The sequence below is a fragment of the Eupeodes corollae genome, chromosome 1 (assembly GCF_945859685.1).
Source record: "Eupeodes corollae chromosome 1, idEupCoro1.1, whole genome shotgun sequence".
NCBI classification, from domain to species: domain Eukaryota; kingdom Metazoa; phylum Arthropoda; class Insecta; order Diptera; family Syrphidae; genus Eupeodes; species Eupeodes corollae.
Genome location: NC_079147.1, coordinates 124,304,112 through 124,323,817, shown reverse-complemented (window position 1 = coordinate 124,323,817; position 19,706 = coordinate 124,304,112). Strand labels below are relative to the sequence as shown.

Sequence of the window (19,706 nt, the reverse complement as noted above, 5' to 3'; positions counted from 1 at the left end):
TATAGTTTAAGGGTTTAGTTTTAAGTAGAATAGGCATGGTGGCACACAAAAAAAAAACACAAAAAAAATTAAAATTTACAAAAAAAAAACAAAATAAAAACAAAAAAAAAAAAAAAAACATGGAATATAAAAAATAAAAAAAAAATAAATAAAAAAATAAAAATAAAAATAAAAAAAAAACATAAAAAGACAATAAAATATAAAAACAAAAAAAGTTAGATTTGCTGCTGTGGTTGTTCTAGTTTTAAGTAGTTTATAGGTAGAATAGGTAGTTTTAGTTAGTTTTAAGTTTTATTTAAGGACTTTATTTTAAGTAGTTTGTAAGTAAAAATAAAAAAGGATATTAATATTAGTTTTTTTTTCAAATTTTCTAATAAATACAAAATAAATAAAATTTAAATGAAGTAAAATAGATCATTAGTTTTAAGTGTTATAGTTTAACTTAGAGTCTCCGTATGTGACCATTAAGTTAGTTGTAAGTTATGGATAATTAGGCTAGTTTTATGAATTTTTGTCTAGCTTTAAGATAGGTTTAAGATTGAATTAATAAAAATGAATTTGGAAAAAAAAAAAAAAACCGACGCGGTGGCGCGACGGTGACGACACCGTCCACCATTCCAACGATGACGATTTGTTGTATATCTGAGGTGGCCTTATCCATCCTCGGTGGCCTTATTCATCCTCGGTGGCTTGTCACCTACAGAATAGGTCGATAGACCCCTGATTTAATTTGTATTCTGAAAAGAAAAATAAATTTAGTAGAAAAAAATAATAATAATATACTAAATATGCAAAGTGATCAAGTTGTTTTGCTTTCGAATTCGAATCTTTACAACACAAATTCACCTCTCTATATTGTTGCCACTTACCTTCATTATATAGGAAAATATTAAGAAACACCTGAAAAAGAAATAAGAATAATAAAAATGTAATTATTATTGTTAGAAATTAGTTAAATTTACTTAATAATACTTACCAAAATAATTTCTGCTCCTCTAGGTACGTCCATGTTTGTTTTGATTTTTCTTTTGACAATTCCTAGGTGTTATCCTACTTTTCTACTAGCGCATGCGCAGGAATATATTAGACACGATTGTTCATTCACTAGATGAACTTAAATGAATTTTTCAATGGTTTAAGTCTAAGATAAGTAGTATTAATACAGGATGAGATGAAAGTTTATTTAAATAAATAATATACGAGATTAGATTGATAAGGAAAAAGATTAGATTAATAAGTTAAGATAAATAATAGGATTAATTAGGAATTTAGGAATAGATTGATATTGAGATTAGAGTAATATAAGAGGATATAGACTGAGAGATATAAGACTGTAGTAGTAGTATGAATGTGTGGGTACGATTTCTTGAACGTGCATGAGGGGGGTTAATTATCTGTGATAGGGATGGAAAATAATTGTGGGTGGAAAAATACTGAGCTCACTCAGAAGTAGTGGTAACTATTTACTAAGTTAATAGGAGAATGACTAGGAACTAGCCTAAGGGATTTTATGGTCATTCTTACGTTTGCTAACTTGGAAAAAAGATGTGTTAATTTAATGTGCGATATTAATATATATATAGATATATATAGCAGCAGAGGTATGTGACCATAAAATGGAAGCGTTAGAATTTTGGTCTGATGGATGATTTACTTCTTTTTTATTAGGTTCAGGTCAAGATCCAAAGATCATGAACTTTAGTAGCAGAAGCCTGAGCCTCTGCGGAGTTTTTTGTTGCCTCCTTCGGATTTTTCAATTCGTGACTTGGGGAAGGACATTCAACACAGTGGAAGTATTCCTTTGTCCGGAACAAAGGAAATAACTTCAAAGACCCATAAAGTAGTTTCCAATATAGATATCAATCGAAGGAAGAAAACAAAGGGATTTAAACATTCAAAAAAAAAAAGAAAAAGTGTCTAGTAAAGAAAGCTGAAGAAAGGAAAAGTGAATAAGAAAGAAAGAAGAACTTTTTTAATTTTTTAATTAAATTTAAGTAAAGTAAAAGTCCAAATCCGTGAAATCCAGTTCTCTAAAAAAAATTTTGTTTTACCTTATTAATTTTTTTTTAAATTCCGTTTGAATGAAGAAAAGTAAAAAAAAGTGATTTTAAAGGCTGATATAAAAAACTCAAAGAAATAAATTTAGTGGTGGCGAAAGTGCTACACCTGGTTCTATACGTGCAAACAATTGTAAGTAAGAACCTTTTTTTTATTTTGATAAAAAAATCAAGAATTAAAAGCCTCTAAGTTCAATTTTTTTTAATCAAATTAGATTTAAACCTTTTTTTTTAGTTTTTTTTTTATACATTTTTTTATTTCAATTAATTTTGTTTAGATAAGAAAAATAAGAAAAATCGATTGAGTTTTATTTGTGTATTTTTTAATGACCGTGAAATTGATAAAAAAATTATAATTTGAATTAATATTGAAACAAAAAAAAATGATGTACTAATTTGAGAAGCTAGTGGTGTGTGAAGGCTTTGTAAGGCCGCCCAGATGCTATCCTGAATTTTCTTTCGACATGACAGACTTACTTTCGAAACGGACGAATTTGTGACTGGTTGAGTCATTTTAGAGGCTATTTCCGCTACTCTCGGCCATGGAAATAGCCAAGGAAGTATCTTCATGATACTTGGGCAGGCTGGCCAGACTTTCGTCAGACGAACGTTTGGAATTCAGTATGACGATATTTGGGGAGGGGGTTGGGGGGTTAGAAAGAGGTGCTTGAGGAAGAATAAGTTTACAGTTTTTTTATATTTTTTTATTTTAGTTTTAGTTAGGGTTTAGTTTTCTTTTAATTTTTTTTTATAATTTCTTTTTATAAATTTGTATTATTATTATTAATTTTTTTTGGTGATTTTTTTTTTTATTTTATTAGGTTAGTCATATTATTTGTTTGGATTTTTTTTTTTAAACTTAATTTCGAAGCACCGATTTCAATTTTCTCTTAGATAAACGAAACGTTTTATCTTAGCATCCCTTAACGCTAAATGTTCTTCGGCTCTTTTACATTCTTTAACATGTTTTTGTTGTGGACAGGGTAGTGTGTCTTTCCGATGTGCTGCATGTCAGGGAAACCCGATAGTCGGCAGTACATCTGGGGGTCAACCGCCGACGACAAAACCCCTCCCGGAGAATTCGAAAAACCTAAAAGAGTAGAAATTTTGAAAAGAAAAACAGAAAATGAAAATAATAACGAAGGTACTCACCGGATTGAAGAAAAGATCTATCATAAAAGTCTTCACCAGGGAATGATAGAATATGAATTTTTGGTGATGAAATAGATTTTATAAAAACGAAGAGTAGGAATTATTTGAAGATTAGGAGGGTTAGGGAGAAAAGTGCAATTAAAAGACTGACTAAAAATAAAATTGAAGCTACAATACCGACAATGTCGAATGACAATAGGCCATACGCAAAAGTTCAATTAGAGGGAGAGAATTTTGAAGGACTGTTAGATAGTGGAGCGTCCGTTACGTGTTTAGGAAAAGGAGCTATAGACTTCATAAGTATAGAAAAATATCAAAATTACAAAAATGAATAATGATATAAGAACAGCTGATGAAAATCAACAGAAGATTCTAGGATGTTTTAGAGCCAATGTTTCATGGGATGGTAAAACACAAGAGTTGGAGATCTTGATTGTGCCTAGTCTTTTGCAACCACTATATCTGGGTGTATATTTCTGGAGTTCTTTTAATGTTGCTCCAAATATAATAAGTGAGCTTAACGCTCCAGTAATGACGAAAGAACAGCCAAATTTTCACGATCTCTCACCAGATCAAGCTAAGCAGTTGGAGGGCATGAAGTTAGTGTTCCCCTCCTTTGCCATACTCGGATTGGGTAAAACCAATCTAGAAGAACATGTGATAGAAGTGGATGACGAACAAATTCCCATAAAACAGAGGCACTATCCCATTTCTCCAGTAGTACAGAAACTGATGTACGCTGAACTGGACAGAATGCTGAAGATGGGAGTGATAGAGGAGAGTAACAGTGCTTGGAGTTCTCCGGTTGTTTTAGTGATAAAAAGTGGGAAGAACAGGCTGTGTCTGGATTCTAGAAAAGTTAATGCCAGAACGAAGAAGTTTGCTTATCCTCTTCCACATATAGAGGGAATTATAAGCAGACTTCAAGATACGAAGTTTATCTCCAGTATCGACTTGAAAGATTCCTTTTGGGAAATTCCTCTGGAGATCAAGTCAAGGGAGAAGACAGCTTTTACAGTCCCTGGGCGACCGTTATATCAATTTACGGTTATGCAATTCAAATTGTGTAACGCCACCCAGGGAATGTCTAAGCTAATGAACAAAGTCATTCCTGGTCATCTTCGACAGAATGTCTTTGTCTATCTCGATGACCTCTTGATTTGTTCTCCATATTTCAAAACACATATGAAGGTACTGGAGGAAATTGCTATAGCCTTACGCCAAGCAGGATTGACTATAAATGTAGAGAAAAGTAAATTTTGTTTCAAGTAGATAAAATACTTAGAATATGTAGTTGGTGACGGATGTATACGAACTGATAAGGACAAAGTATCATCGGTCGAGGACTTTCCAATACCGAAGACCAAGCAACTCCGTAGGTTCCTAGGTATTACCGGATGGTATAGACGTTTCATACCAAACTACGCAGCTCCAATGACAGACTGTTTGAAAAAAGGACAGACTTTTAAGATAACTGACGAAGCTACAACAGCATTTGAACTACTCAAAACGAGTTTAGTTACCGCTCCCATACTCACGAATCCAGACTTTTCAAAACATTTTTACATACAATGCGACGCTTGAACCTCTGGAGTAGGGAGTGTAATCGTCCAGATGGATGAGGAGAAAAATGAACGACCGATAGCATTCATGTCCCAGAAGCTCAATTCTGCTCAAAGGAATTACAGCATTACAGAACTTGAATGTTATGGCCATATTGTCTGTGAAAAAGTTCAGGGCCCAAGTAGAAGGTTTACCCTTTACTATAATCACCGATCACGCAAGTCTGAAATGGTTGATGTTGCAAAAAGATCTAACTGGACGATTGGCCACATGGAGTTTCAAACTACAAGGTTTCGACTTCGTCATCGAACATAGGAAGGGTGTCCAAAATGTAGTCCCTGATATACTCTCACGAGTCCATATGGAGGAGATCACGACCGAAAATTTGGTCCCAGAGGTTGACTTTAGTTCACCATATTTTTCGTCAGAAGAATATGGGTGACGCAATATAGGACGACCGAGCATGGAAGATCTGGGTTCCGAAAGAGTTGTGCGAGGGTCTTTTGAAAGCTGCACACGATTGTCCGGTGTCTGGACACGGTGGTATAAACAAAAACGCTGTCAAAATTAAGACAAAAATATTTCTGGCCGGGAGTGACTGCCGATGTACAGAACTGGGTAAGATCGTGCGATATTTGCAAATGTAGTAAGTCAATCAATATCATAATTCGACCGCCGATGGGACAACAAAGACCAACTGAACGACCTTTTCAACGTTTATTTATAGACTTTTTGGGCCCTTATCCAAGAACAAGATACGGTAACACTCACATATTCATCGTCCTATATCACTTTAGTAAATATGTGTTTCTGAAGGCAATACGAAAAGCAACATCATCTGAGGTAGTTAAATTCTTAGAAGAAAGTGTTTTCCATGTGTTTGGTGTTCCAGAGTTTGTTCATTCAGACAACAGAAAACAATTCGTTTCGGAATTGTTTTCCAGCTTCCTGACGAGATATGGTGCCAAACATATACGAACGGCAATTTATTCACCACAAGCTAACGCGTCTGAAAGGGTAACCAATGTGTTTTATCAAAGATTCGGTCCTATCTCGGTAGTGACCAAAAACATTGGGATCAGCACGTTAGCAATGTGGCGTTATCACTGCGAAGCGTGGTACATGATGCTATTGATGTTGAACGAAGCCCAGAAATCTAGTATAAATCTGGCCAAATAGTTTACAGACAAAACTTCAAACAAAGCAATGCAATTGAAAATTATAACGCGAAACTCGGTCCAAAATTCATAAAATCCATAATTCTAAAACCGGTAGGAAATTCCCTTAATGAAATAAAATCAAATTGACGCACTAAGATGATGTTGCCCACTTTGATATTAGAGTTAGGTAAAGATACTTCAATTTTTTAGTTTATTCTTAGCTGTCATTTTATATTTACATTTATAATCTGTGATATTTTTCTTTAGTTTAGTTAGGTAGCTTAGTTTTTTTATAATCTGTGATATTTTTCTTTAGTTTAGTTAGGTAGCTTAGCTTTTTATACTCTGTGATATTTTTCTTTAGTTTAGTTCGTTAGCCCAGCTTTTTATAACCTGTGATATTTTTGTTGTTTAGTTACTTAGCTTAGTTTTTTTTATATACCCAATATGTGATATTTAATTAGTAAGCGAAAGTACCTGATTTTTTTAGTAGAATAAAGACTGATTTTTTTACCTGTGATATTAGATATATAGCTAGCTCAATTAATTAATTACTTATTTTTAACAGAAGCTGTCATCATTTTCCTTTGTAGATACGTTAGAAAGTAGGCTGTTACCAAAGAGTATATGCAGGTTTTGTCTGAAAGAAAACAAACAAAAATAATAGAGCTGCTCGATAATGAAGATAATAGAGCATGGGACCTCAGGTAATGGGCTCAGCCACACTACAAGACAATTTAAAGAAAATGATAAGATACTAACCTATTGACCATACAGAATAGGTCGATAGACCCCTGATTTAATTTTTATTCTGAAAAGAAAAATAAATTAAGTAGAAAAAAATAATAATAATATACTAAATATGCAAAGTGATGAAGTTGTTTTGCATGGATTCGATTGCTTTCACATTCGAATTTTTACAACACAAATTCACCACTCTACATAGTTACGACTTACCTTGATTATATAGGAAAATATTAAGGAACACCTGAAAAAGAAATAAGTTAAATTTACTTAATAATACTTAACAAAATAATTTCTGCTCCTCTAGGTACGTCCATGTTTGTTTTGATTTTTCTTTTGACAATTCCTAAGTGTTATCCTATCTCGTCATTTCGTCTTTCTTCTTTTGTTTTTTATTTTTTGTGAAGTTGTTGCAGCTGCGAAAGGTATTCGGATAACCAGATCTTCCAAAAATCTTTTGTAATGTTTATTTCCTATAGCTGTTATTAATGAATTTGCTTTAAATATTCTGTTCTTCATTTGTTTTAAATAAATTAAACTGTCTTCATCTAAATCTAAATTAATTTAAGAATTATCCCTGTTCTAGGTGGTATCGTGATCTTACTATAAATGTCTCTTGTGTTCATATTTATTGGCATTATTATTTCTTTTCCATTTAATGAGATTATTAGAACACATGTCTCTTAATCAATTTCGCCAATGTGTTTTGATAAAAAATCTCTACCCGAAATTTCATCTGAGGATAAATTTAAACTATCATCAGTTAAATTTAATGTATATTCCAATTTTATGTCTTTTATGCGTTACTTTATTTTTGCTTTACCTTTAGTTAATATTGATTTTTCAGATAAAACATATATCTCATAATTTTTATCATACTCTACTCTATTAGGACCTTATGCGTTAATTTTGATTATTCAAATATAATTTCAATGTGAATTATCTTCTTCTTGACATTGACCCTGGATTTTTTTGGCCCGTGATACCCGTTTCATTGAAAATTTCGCCTGTCAATATTCCCTGCAACTTTGTGTTGGCCTCTGTTGCTGTTGTTTTGGCCCTTATTTTAGACAAAATATCTGCTATTATTTTGTTATGACCCGTTGAAATTTAAAAAGCTATTGAAATTTCGGTTAAAGTTACCTCTGGGGTTACTTCTACCTCTCTGTACCCTATAAAAATGCATTGTTTCGTTTGATCGGTCTGGGTCAATTTGTAATGCTACTTCTGCAGCATCTGCAAGCTTTGTTGGTCTTGCAGCTATCACTAGTGATTGGTTCTGATAGACCATTCTTGAAAGTTGTCATTCAAATCTGATCATTCAATTTTACTTTTACTTCCCTGTACTCATCTCCTTGTTCAGAAATTTGAAGTTTATTTGAGGAAGCTAATAGTGCCTCTATTCGTTAAGCGTAAGTCAGAACTGATTGTTTTCCTTGATAAAATTTCGAAATTCCATTGTGTAACCTAGATGCAGTTTTATTTGATTTGTAAGCAGTTTGTAGTATTTTCTTCGAATCTTTAAATTTTGTTGGCTTGTTTTCCCTAAGAATTTTATTTTTTACTGTTTCTGGCAGCTTTTTGGCTAAAATAAACTTTATCAATGTTCCAGTGAGAAGCACTGTTCCGCATACTGCTTTTCTTTTTCATTCATAATATTTAATATGGAATTGCCCTTAGTGGCCTACTAACATACCTGTTTCAGGTCTGCGGGTGAACCCGGTAGGTCCTAATTGGTGGCACCTTCCCTTTCTTGGGCTGTGGTTGTTGCTGGTGTTGCTGTTTCTGTTTCTGCTGTTTCTGCTGCTGTTGTTGCTGCTTCATTGTCTTAACTGAGGTCGATGGGCCCTCAGAACTTGTACCTGGCACTGCTGTTGGAGCCATTCTATTTTGACCCACCTCCGTGCTGGTTGCCGCCTTTTGCTTTTGACGCTGTGGTTGTTGTTTTTTGTTTGTTTCTGCTGTTGTTGTTGCTGAGCTTTCTTCTTTCTTCTTCTTCTTTTTTGCGGCGAGCTTCTTGTTTTAGCCTCAGTTGGCTGGGTAGCGGCTCCATCTCCCCCTTAAGTTTCTTAAGACTTTCTTCAAACTGGCTGATGGTGGCCTGTTTGGCTTACAGGGCCCTCATCAGCCCTTCTTCGTTTTCAAGGTCCACCTCCTTATCCCCCTTCAATGCCTTTTTTGTCGACGGCTCTGCTAAGATCTAGTTCTTATTATTTGGAGACCTATAGTGAACTTCTCTTTCTTCAGAGACGTAATCAATCTCGTCGTCAGCCTGTTGCGGTAAAATTTACCACAACAAGTTTCACTCACCTTTTCTTTATCCTGTTCCCTTTTTGACCTTCCGTTTTTCGTTGTGACTCGAATATATTCTAAGAGTTCAGTTCCATCCTGTGTTCCATCAGTCAGTGTCCTGCTCTTATTATATAATGGAAAAGCATCCAAAATTACGTGTGGACAAAATGGTACATTTGTGCAACGGGCGGTCCACAAAGCGATTGTTGGAACGACAGACTGTCTGCACGCATACCAACCAAGGTGACATACAAGTAGTCTGGTCACACCAAAAGAAACAAAAAAAGGACACTAGTGATACTTGCTGATGTTACTCATATGAGAATGGCTGCCTGCCCAACATTAACCAATTTCGTTATGTAAAATATGGAACGTTAACACGAGTCTCTAATCCCCTAGTCTGCACGAAAGTCCAACGACAAATAGAGTAGAATTGCTAGATCAAAAACCACTGCCAACTTCCACCCTCCTACAGTTAAAACAAAAAAAAGAAGAAATTGATAAGCTTTCACCAATATTTACATAATTGCAATTTCGTACAAGGGAATAAAAGAACGCGTTAAACACTTAAGTTTCATGCAACTTATCAAAGTCTCTTCAAAATTATGGGGGTGTGAATAATGTGGCTGAATGCACCCATTGAATTCCCGCTCACTAGAAGAAGTGCCGGCGAATCCAATGACGGTATTAGTGCATAAAGCTGGGGTGAAACGTACGAGTAAGAAAAGTGGGGGTGTCTCAACTGCGTTCGCTCACTCTTAGGTGTAGCTGAATTAAAACGCGAACAAGCCCCCATGTCGGAATGGAAGAAAAAGAAGAGGTCATCAAGGTAAGGTTAAAGCCTGGAAGATCACTTTTTTGCAAAATAGAAACTAAACCGAATTCAAGTGATTCGAAAAAAATATAAAGGAAAAACTTTGAGAAGTGAAAAAAATTAAAGTGTTGTTTGAAGTGATAGAGAAGGTAACAAATTTTGAGGAAAAAGAAAAGTGAAAATGGGAGGAAAAAAAATTGGAAAAACAGTGTGTTGGACCTTTTCTAATTAAAATTTTCGTGTACTTATTTAAAATAACAAAAAAATACTTAGTCCGCACGATGAACCGCGACGGACAGTTTACGAAATTGTATCACCCTGTCAAATCTATCTGAACGAATTCGAACAGCAATCATCTGCGAGACCACTGTCGAACTGGGCGGAAAGAGTAGACATTTTGTATAAACTGAACGAAAGAATGGGTACTCCAAATGTTCTTTGAGATCAATCATTCTTTTCATCTGAAGTCCTTCTGAGTTTGGAAGTATTCCAAAAAAAAAAGGTGCACAACCCATTATATTAATATTATAATAATATAATTATAATAAATAATCATCCGCTCTTAAGGTAAAGTTTATTTGATAATGCATAAAGGAGTGTAAAACTATCTTAAATGTTTTCCATAGCAATACCACCCGAGCCAAAAGCAGGTGCCCGACACCACAAGTGCAACTTGGGAATTAGAATATTTATTTCATATTCGCCTCGATCGGCGTGTATTTCGACTAGCAAAGCAAGCCTGACGGCAATATTAATTGATAACTGGGTTCTACTTGTCCAACAGAGTCTGACGAAAGTCTCGACTCAGAGAAAAGACCAGGGACACAGGTGCTGCGCTTTCATTATTTCAACGAGATACTCTCTACTAGCCAGACAAAGTTTTGATTTTTGAACAAGTGCATCGGTCTAAAAGGAGGAACGGGAGCGAAGGCGCACTACCCGAAAGACGACCACGTGCACCTTACCTCTCTCCTTCACGTCTCATTACCGTCACTGTCAAGATCACTACCCGGTGTCCAAGAATATTCCTCAGGTGAAATTCGCCAGCACCAACTGCCTACAGCGAAACCATCGTCATCGTTAACCTCATACCCATCGTCAATAACCCAATCGATAAGAAGACGCAGACCATACCCAAAAGCTAATTAGCATCCCGATCATCAACAGCGATCGCTAGCCACGAGATCATAAACTCGCATCGACAGAAAACTAGAGCTGAGCAACAACCTGTCTAATTAATCTATAGTTTATATAGACAAATATAGTGTAGAAGAGTTTTTTTCTATAATCCCTTTTTGGTGATACACTCTTATCCTATTCTATCAACAACAAGAAACAAACAAAAAGCTAAGTATCATACATTTTATCAACGAGCACTCGCTCATCTGTTCAGAGATTATAATTTTTGGTATTTCTTTTGGACATATAGTGCAGAAAATGATCGAGCCTTCTTCAATATATGCTGTGCACACCATTTATTAGAGGAACGAGCCATTAAAGAAAAAAGTAAATGAAACAGAGTCAACAAAAAGTATTGCTCTGAATAGGAAAATCGGTGAATCCAGTTTTTATACAAAAATTTTAATCTTTGAACGAACAGAATAAATATAACGCGAGCACAAGATACTTTTATAACATCCATAATTAAAATTAAAAGTGAGGGTAGTTACCTAAAAAAGGTTTGTAACAGTGAGTCACAAAAAAGGTGAAGAGAGTTATTTTTGTTTATATTTAGACCTAGGCTCAACATCTAAGAATAAGACAACAGAACAAAAATATGAATTAATTGATATAACGAGAGAAAGTAAAGAGAGTAAAGTAAATACAAAAATTGGACTTTGATTTCTTTCGTAGGCGCATGTAGGGTTGAGACTCTTTTTTAAAAAGTTCAACTGCATGCTCACGTATCGATAGAATTCATTTAAAGTCGAGTCAGTAGAAGTTGAATGAGAAAAACAAACATTTGAAGATTTATGCACACCACATAATATGTACCTGTTGTATGAAATATAAAATATGTACCTAATGATAATAATATTGAATTTAAAACTTGAATTAGCCCCTTAAAATAGATTATAGTTTTTTATGGAAGTTTAAATAAAGAAAGTTGGGTATACAACGAAATGGAATTACAGCTTTCGAACTTATTATTTTCTTGTGGTAATTGAATATTAAGGATGATATTTTGAGCCATTATCTCTTCAGTGCAATAAGGGGAGAGTACAATGAGGCGGTCATCTGAGTGGAAGAGAGTGAATTTTAAATGAGGATCTAATTTTTGTTTTGAATAAGGGGCTAACGCCATAAAAAAAGTGCGAGGCGTTAGCCATGGATGGTCGCTCGACTGAGGGTGGGCTACGCAAGAGAAACAAATTTCATCTATGTTTCTCTCCAAATTTAATCATCGTTACGAAGTTCGTTTGAATATACATATGTATAGTGTAACAGTGGTTTGTTCAGTTAAATTATAATATTCAGGCATGTTCCTACGACACCGACGAGCTAGCATCGAGCGTGTGCAAGCATGCCTACCGCACTCCCTTATCAGGACAACCTTCCCTATGGCCCATTAATTTCTAAAGGAGTACCTGTCCTTCTATGGTTATTGGTGGGAATCAGAACATCGCTGTACACATAGGATGGGGTCACCTACCGTTACAACAGCTAGGAGAGGGAAGTTGGCAGGACATCCAGAAAAGCTTAGTATCTGATTTGTGTTTCAAAAGTACAATTCTTTTATTTGGCGTTATAATCTCTATTGAGAATTTTGTAATAATCGTTGGGTAATTCCGAGAAAGCGGAACTCGAGACCCGTAATTAGAATTTTTTTTTGTCCAGTCGTCTGACAGTTGTCTTTGATTTCAATAAATTACAAATAGGTACTACTCGTGCGCACCGGCTAAATTTTTTATTAAATTTAAATTCGATTTCGTTTTGATTACCTTCTTTTTTAGTTTGCGGACAGTCAATCCGACATCGTATCAAACTTCCTAAATTCAGTTCGTCAATTTTCACAACAAACCAATTTAACGTTCTCCGTCTCCATCCTTTTCCTCATAGCGCTACGTGTAGCAGCATTCTTTCGTTGCATCAAATTTGGATTTAGTGTTTCCCGTTTTCTCTTGCTTGTTGTTGTAGTGTATGTCGAATCGGACTGGTAGCCTGATGTTGTCGAGGTGAAATGAGGTACCGCTGCCGGTACTACACCTACATTACCTGAGGCATTTGCAGACGTATTTGTTCATACCCCTGCTTTCTTCTCTATCATTTGTTTTTCTTCCCAACAGACAAAATCAACAATTTCTCTGTTGTGAAAAAAGCAATTAAATTGTTCGTTGAGACCGGCTGGGAATCGAACCCATGAACCTACGATCTGTCTTCGTACGCCAATTTTTTTTTTCACTTCAGTTTTATTAATTCAATCTTAAACCTATCTTAGAGCTAGACAAAAATTCAAAAAACTAGCCTAACTAACCATAACTTACAACTAACTTACTGGTCCCATACGGGCACAAGTTAAACTATAACACTTAATACTAATGAATTTCGGCCCTAAGATCTATTTTACTTCAATTTAAATTATATTAATTTTTATAATTATTATAAAATTTGAGAAAAAAACTAATATATCCTTTTTAATTTTTAATTAAAACTACTTAAAATAAAATCCTTAATGAACAACTTAAAACTAACTTAAACAACTTATAATACCTACAAACAACTTAAATCTAGAACAACCACAGCAGCAAATCTAGCTAGGTATCTAACATTTTTGTTTTTCATATTTTGTTGCCCTTTTTTTTATTCCATGTTTATTTTTTTTTTTTAATTTTTTTTTCATATTTTTTTTTTTTTGTATTTTTTTTGTATTCCTTTTTGTGCCACCAACAATTCAACTGAAAACTAAACCCTTAAACTATAAAACAAGTATGTTAGCCGGCCAAGGCTTAAAAATCCATCCTGACTACCCGCTATCAAGTGCAGATTGAAGCCACCAAAACTGTTTCTAATGCTTCACCCTATCAGCTTGATCACGTTCGGACACAGCCCTATCCTGTATCAGACCGCATCTATCTAAAAATAAAAATGAATCTGGTAGAATGAAGCCGCTCAAGCGTTCACTTCCAAAATACTCGTCGTTTGGATAGAACGCCCCGAAAATTAAATTATTGGTCGAAGACATAGCTCTTGCAATGTGACCTCGAACGGGTTTTATCACGAAATTGTCAATTCTGTTGATTCGTGCCCCGTTGCATAGGACCTCATTGAAATAGCTTTGTTTTATTAGCTTTCATTCTTGGTTTCTTGCTGTTGACTGGTGAGATGCCTGACCTGATATTGTTACGGTTCCTTGCTGTAACACTGCTGACACCACTATAACATCGCCTGATATGTTGGCATTACTTTTTGTTCTTAACTGATGAAATCAACGATTTCTCTGTTGTGAAAAAACCTATTAAATTTTTTGTTGACCCCGGCTGGAAATCGAACCCACGACCCTTGGATCTGCTTCCAGACACCACTTTTTTTTTTTTGTTAATTAATTTGCATTACTTCATTCTAAAACCTATCTTAAAGATAGAAACAAATTCATAAAACTAGCCTAATTATCTTAAATTAAAAACTACTTGAAATTAGGTCCTTAATATAAAACTTAAAGCTAACTTAAACTATCTTTTCTACCTATAAACCACAGCAGCAAATCTTACTATCGCGTAAGAAGATTCGATTGTTCGATATAAGCCGGTACAGCATCGTAAACACTGCCACTCGAACACCCGAAATTTCTCCATCTGGGAAGGGGCAACGTTGAACCACACAGGACAACCATACACGATCATCGGCCGTTTGATGGCTATGTAGCAAATTACCTTCACATTTGGAGTCAAGTCGACTGCTAAAAAACAGTTGTTTCGTCAGAGCGAAGGCTCCTCTAGCCCTTTTCAGAGCAGCATTTATTTGTCTGTCGAAATATAAATACTGATCTAACCAGATCCCGAAATACTTTACTACACTCTTGCTGACTAATGGCTGCTAGTGAAGATCAACAAAAACCACCTTGCGCCAATTCTTGCACGTGTCCCTCGTGGCCCTAGCCAACGGAGTCCAGAACAGAAGTCTCTGACTTCTGGCCATTTATTTTCAGTTTCCAGTCGTCGCAATATCGCTGCATTTGGTCGAAATCACGCTGCAAGATAACCTCAAATTTTCGTGCCGTTCTGTACGCAATTAGATTGTCGGCGTACGCAATTGCCTTGTAAGACTTCCGATCAGATCGCTGGTGTAAATCCTGGAAGGAGTGTGCGACTGCCTTCATGAACACCTTCTTTCCCAGGGGTGTGCAGTCGAAGGGTCTGCCTCCAGACTCACCTCCTGCATCCCCTTTGGTGACGGAGGGTGAAATTTGTAGTACTGTAGCTAGACTTAAATCGAGGAAGTCACCGGGTTTTGACGACTGACCGGAGAAATGGTGAAAGCCATTTGGATGGTAGTACCTAAATACCTGATGGCTGTTTACTCGAGCTGCATCAGGGAGAATTATTTTACCCTGTATTAGAATTGTGCTAGGGTGATAGTACTTTTGAAGTCTAACGATGGGGTCAGGACTAATCCTAGATCCTATCGTGGCATCAGTCTCCTCCCAGTAATTTGAAAAGTGCTGGAAAGGGTCTTGGTAGACAGACTAATGGAGTGCATCCCCGAGCCTGAAGTTGGTAGGCCTTTTAAGAGACTTATCTAGAAGTGACCTTTACGGTTGCGAAAGCTCCACCGGAAGCTCGAGTTGAATGAGAATCATATGCAGGTGAGGAGATTGCGTGAGCATTCCCAAACCTAGACACGTCGTGGGATCAGTCAAGACTTGCTGGTCGGCAAGGCCTGGCTGATTATAAAAGAATGCTTGCCCGCAGTAAGTATGAGAACTGGAGAGCTTTCGCTGACGAACACCACAATGAGCCTTGGGGTCAGCAATATCGTGTTTATCGTTTAAAGAAAGATCTAGAGATCAGTTCCATCCAGGATGGAGGTGTCTTGCTCAAATCCTGAAGGGAGTGTGCGACTGTCCTGATGAACACCTCCTTTCCCAGGGGTGTGAGGTCGGAGAGTCTGTCTCCAGACTCACCTCCTGCATCCCCTTTGGTGACGGAGGGTGAAATTGGCTGTGCTGTTTTGACGAACTGACCAGAGAAACGGTGAAAGCCATTTGGATGGTAGTACATACTTAAATGCCTGATGGCTATATGCTCGAGCTTCGACAGGGAGAATTATTTTAACTTGGAATGGAAGTGTGCTAATGTGATAGTACTTCTGAAGTCTAACGATAGGGTCAGGACTAATCCTAGATCCTATCGTGGCATCAGTCTCCTCCCAGTACTTTGAAAAGTGCTGGAGAGGGTCTTGGTTGACAGACTGATGCGTGCAACTACTTGGACTGATCCAGTGTCGTCATCATCATCATCTTTATCTTCATCGTCATCTTTATCTTCATCATCATTATCGTCATCATCACTACCTCCTTCATCGTCGTCAAATCTATCAAATGCCTTTCTATCTACTCTTGAACCAATCAAGGAGAATTCTCCATATGTAAACAATAACTTGCAAAATTTTTTGGAAGTGACACTTCTTCTCTCTGTGATCTCCCAAATATATAATGGCTTCATTTTTCAAGATTCAATAAAAATACTAAATCTAGTGAAATTATTGATAGCATCTCCCTAAAAAATAGTATTCCAAAGGAAGAGTTAAAATGTTATGCTCTCATTAAAAAAGATGCAGATTTATCAACAAAAATTCAATCTTTACTTTTACTTTTAAAATTTAGTGTACCTTCACATAAACTTTCAATTGTTCTTGACCCGTCTGTATGGGGAGCTGCGATAAAAGTGCTGGTCCAGATGAAATTCCTCCAGTTATTTTAATACCTGAACCTTTTACAATTATTTTTAATAAATCTCATTCTAAAGAAGAATTTCTCTCTGAGTGGACGAAATCCTTCATTGATCCAATACACAAATCAGGTTCTAAACAGGAAATATCAAACTATCGCCCGATCTGCAAACTCTCAGCGATACCTAAGTTTTTGAAAAGATTGTATACGGTATATTATCGTTTTGGTTCAAAGAAATAATATCGCCTTACCAACATGGGTTTGTGGGTGGAAGATCCACCTCCACCAATCCTGCTCTATTTTCAAATTATGCCCTCAATAAACTAGAAGAAGGTTTTCAGGTTGATGTTATCTACACAGATTTTGCCAAAGCGTTCGATAGAGTGAATCATTTGATACTAATATCTAAACTAAAACGAGCACGTTTTCACTCTGCTATGCTATCATGGCTTTCTTCCTACTTAACGAAACGTTATCAAATTGTTTCAATAGATAACATTCAATCTTCTTTATTTTTGGTAACCTCTGGCGTACCGCAAGGTAGTCATCTTGGACTGTTATTGTTCTTGATTTTTATAAATGACATGCCTAACGTTTTTAAAAACTCTAACCGCTTTCTTTTTGCGGACGATCTTAAATTCTTTAAAAGCATTAAATCCTCTAGCGACGTCTTGGAGCAGACGATCTTAATTGTTTAACTAATTAATGAGTTATTTTTGAATGTCTCCAAATGTCAGTGTTTTACTTTTTCTCGTATTGCCAATCCAATCAAATTAGACTACAAAATAAACAACAATATTCTAGAAAGAGTTTTTGAAAAAAAAAAGATTTTTGAAAAATATTTGATTGCAAATTAAACTTTATAAAACATATCGAATACATCATTGCAAAATCTAACACCATGCTTGGTTTCATAAAACGTAATTCATCTGACCCTCATTACAACATTCATTCTACTAGAATTGGAAATGTTTACAAAAAGTTCACTAGGATCGTTATTTGAAAACTTGGTTGGAATATTGAAATGCCCTCTTATTTAACTATAAGTAAGCTAATTGATATTCTGTTATAGTTGTAATATATCGATTTGTGAGATGGACCTTAACTTCAGGTTACACAAGATCAACCGACTTCACCTTTACTTCGGAGGGCGGCCAACATTGGAAAAAGAAAAGAAGCTTGACCGCGAAAAGAGGGAATAGGAAAAAGAAGAAAAAAGAAGGATTGGATGCATTCGAGATTCGACCGTTGAAGAGAGAAATATATCCAATTACAATTCAGTCACTCGAAAACCGTAGAAAAAATGTACTCTGTATTGTTTGTAAGTCATATTTTGTCTTCTCGTATTAACTGTTCTTCGCTTCTGTCTTTAATTGATTTGTATGCAAGTAGTCCTCTGAGGACTAGATTTTTATTTTTGAAAGCGATCCGTGAAGTTAATCGTATTTCTTGTGTTTTTGATTTTGACTTTCATAGTAATCGTTCTTCCCTTAAATGTAATCTACAACGTCATGTTATAAATAATTTTTGAAATAAGCAAAATACTATGTACATACCCATATATATTTTTAAATAACTTCGCGTCTTTAAGACTGTCTCGACCGAAACCTTACCTCCCGATGGCAATCTAAGTGGGATGAGAGTATAAAGGGGAGGACCACATACCGGTTACTCCCCGAAGTGGGAAGGGCGTCCAAACGAGAGCACCTAGACTTCCCACTCTTCACGGGCTTTTTGCTGAATGGCCATGATTTCTTGAACGCTTATTTGTGTGAGAGGATTGTGGCTAGCTCGCCGGAATGTGCTTGTGGCGAGAGAGGTCGGGAGCATGTGCTGGTTGAGTTTCCGCGATATGCCCGTTTCAGGGATATCCCTGCTATGGGTGTTGTGCGACAGATGACGTCTGTGACTTCAGTCGTGTCCTTTTCGCGAGGGACAGTTTAGGCATCTATCTTTGTGGTAGACACTGCCGGGCGATCAGGGGTTTCCCCAGTACAGTTCCTGTAGGCATGACAAGTCGTTGTAGGAAGTCTTGAATTGCTCAGGGTCAGTATGGGACATAGTACAGATCACGGCTATGTTCCTATGGGTCCCCTGGTGCTCTGTCAGGTAGAACTCTTCTGAATCCGTATTCCCTGGCGTTCCTTGTATTGGGTTCTGGGCGAGACTAGGACTCTTAAATTTTATCTTGACTCGGAGCTCACTGGTTGGTATTCCGGGTGAGTCTCTTGAGAGTTTGCAACTCCTCGAGCAATGGGCAGATGGTTTGAGCGGGTGGGGGGCTTCACAGGGTGGTACAATTGAAGGAGGTGTGCACACTTGGTTGTGGTTTCCTCCTCGACACTAAGACGGAGTGTGCATGCCTGAGGTTTCTAGGCCTCGAGTCTTAAGGGACTCATCTAAAAGTGACTTTAACGGTCGCGAAATTTCAACCGGAAGCTATATTCTGGTACCACGGGAGACAGGAGCCCCTGGGCCTGGTCGTTTCTGGTGTCTCATTGTCACTGGTCGATCGGGTCCACCCTGTCTGAGAGGAACGCCAACTTGTGGGAGTATAGTGGTGGCTGTGTTACCCAAAATCGCGGGAACGGATGCTATCCAGGGTTCCTGCTAAATCCTGGCTACAAGAGGCGTTAGATAGGTCTCCCTCCTAAGCAAGGGGTGTGAACATGCCTTAACATGTTCACAGAATTGTAGTTGGAGGCGCAAGCTTCCCTGGGGCGCTGGTCGACGCTTTCCTTCGACCCCGTCAGTGTGGGTAGGCCCACCGTGCAATTAAGTCGTAACAAGCAGGCGTCAACGTTAAGCCAATTCAAAGCTGTTCTCCAGCATTGTTTTCTCCGTTGTAGGATCAATTTGTGCTTCCTTTAATAAGGAACGCTATTGCGCAATTGTTGCGGAATGTGGGAAATCGATGCCCCTTTCTTGCAAAAGGTTCATGATTTCTATTTTACTTTCTTTTGGCATATTGTTATTAGTTTTTAGAATTATCTCACACTTGAGAGATTTAAACCTAAATTTTTATAAAAATACTA

The 19,706-nt window shown here is 36.6% G+C and overlaps 1 long non-coding RNA gene across 1 annotated transcript; it reads right to left on the bottom strand.

The window, feature by feature from the left end:
- Positions 1-305: 305 nt before the first annotated feature.
- Positions 306-1,017, bottom strand: LOC129942893 (uncharacterized). Its single transcript, XR_008781122.1, has 3 exons — positions 977-1,017; positions 870-900; positions 306-737 (listed from the first exon to the last, which is right to left on the bottom strand). It is a non-coding gene; the product is annotated as an uncharacterized LOC129942893 (long non-coding RNA).
- Positions 1,018-19,706: the final 18,689 nt, after the last annotated feature.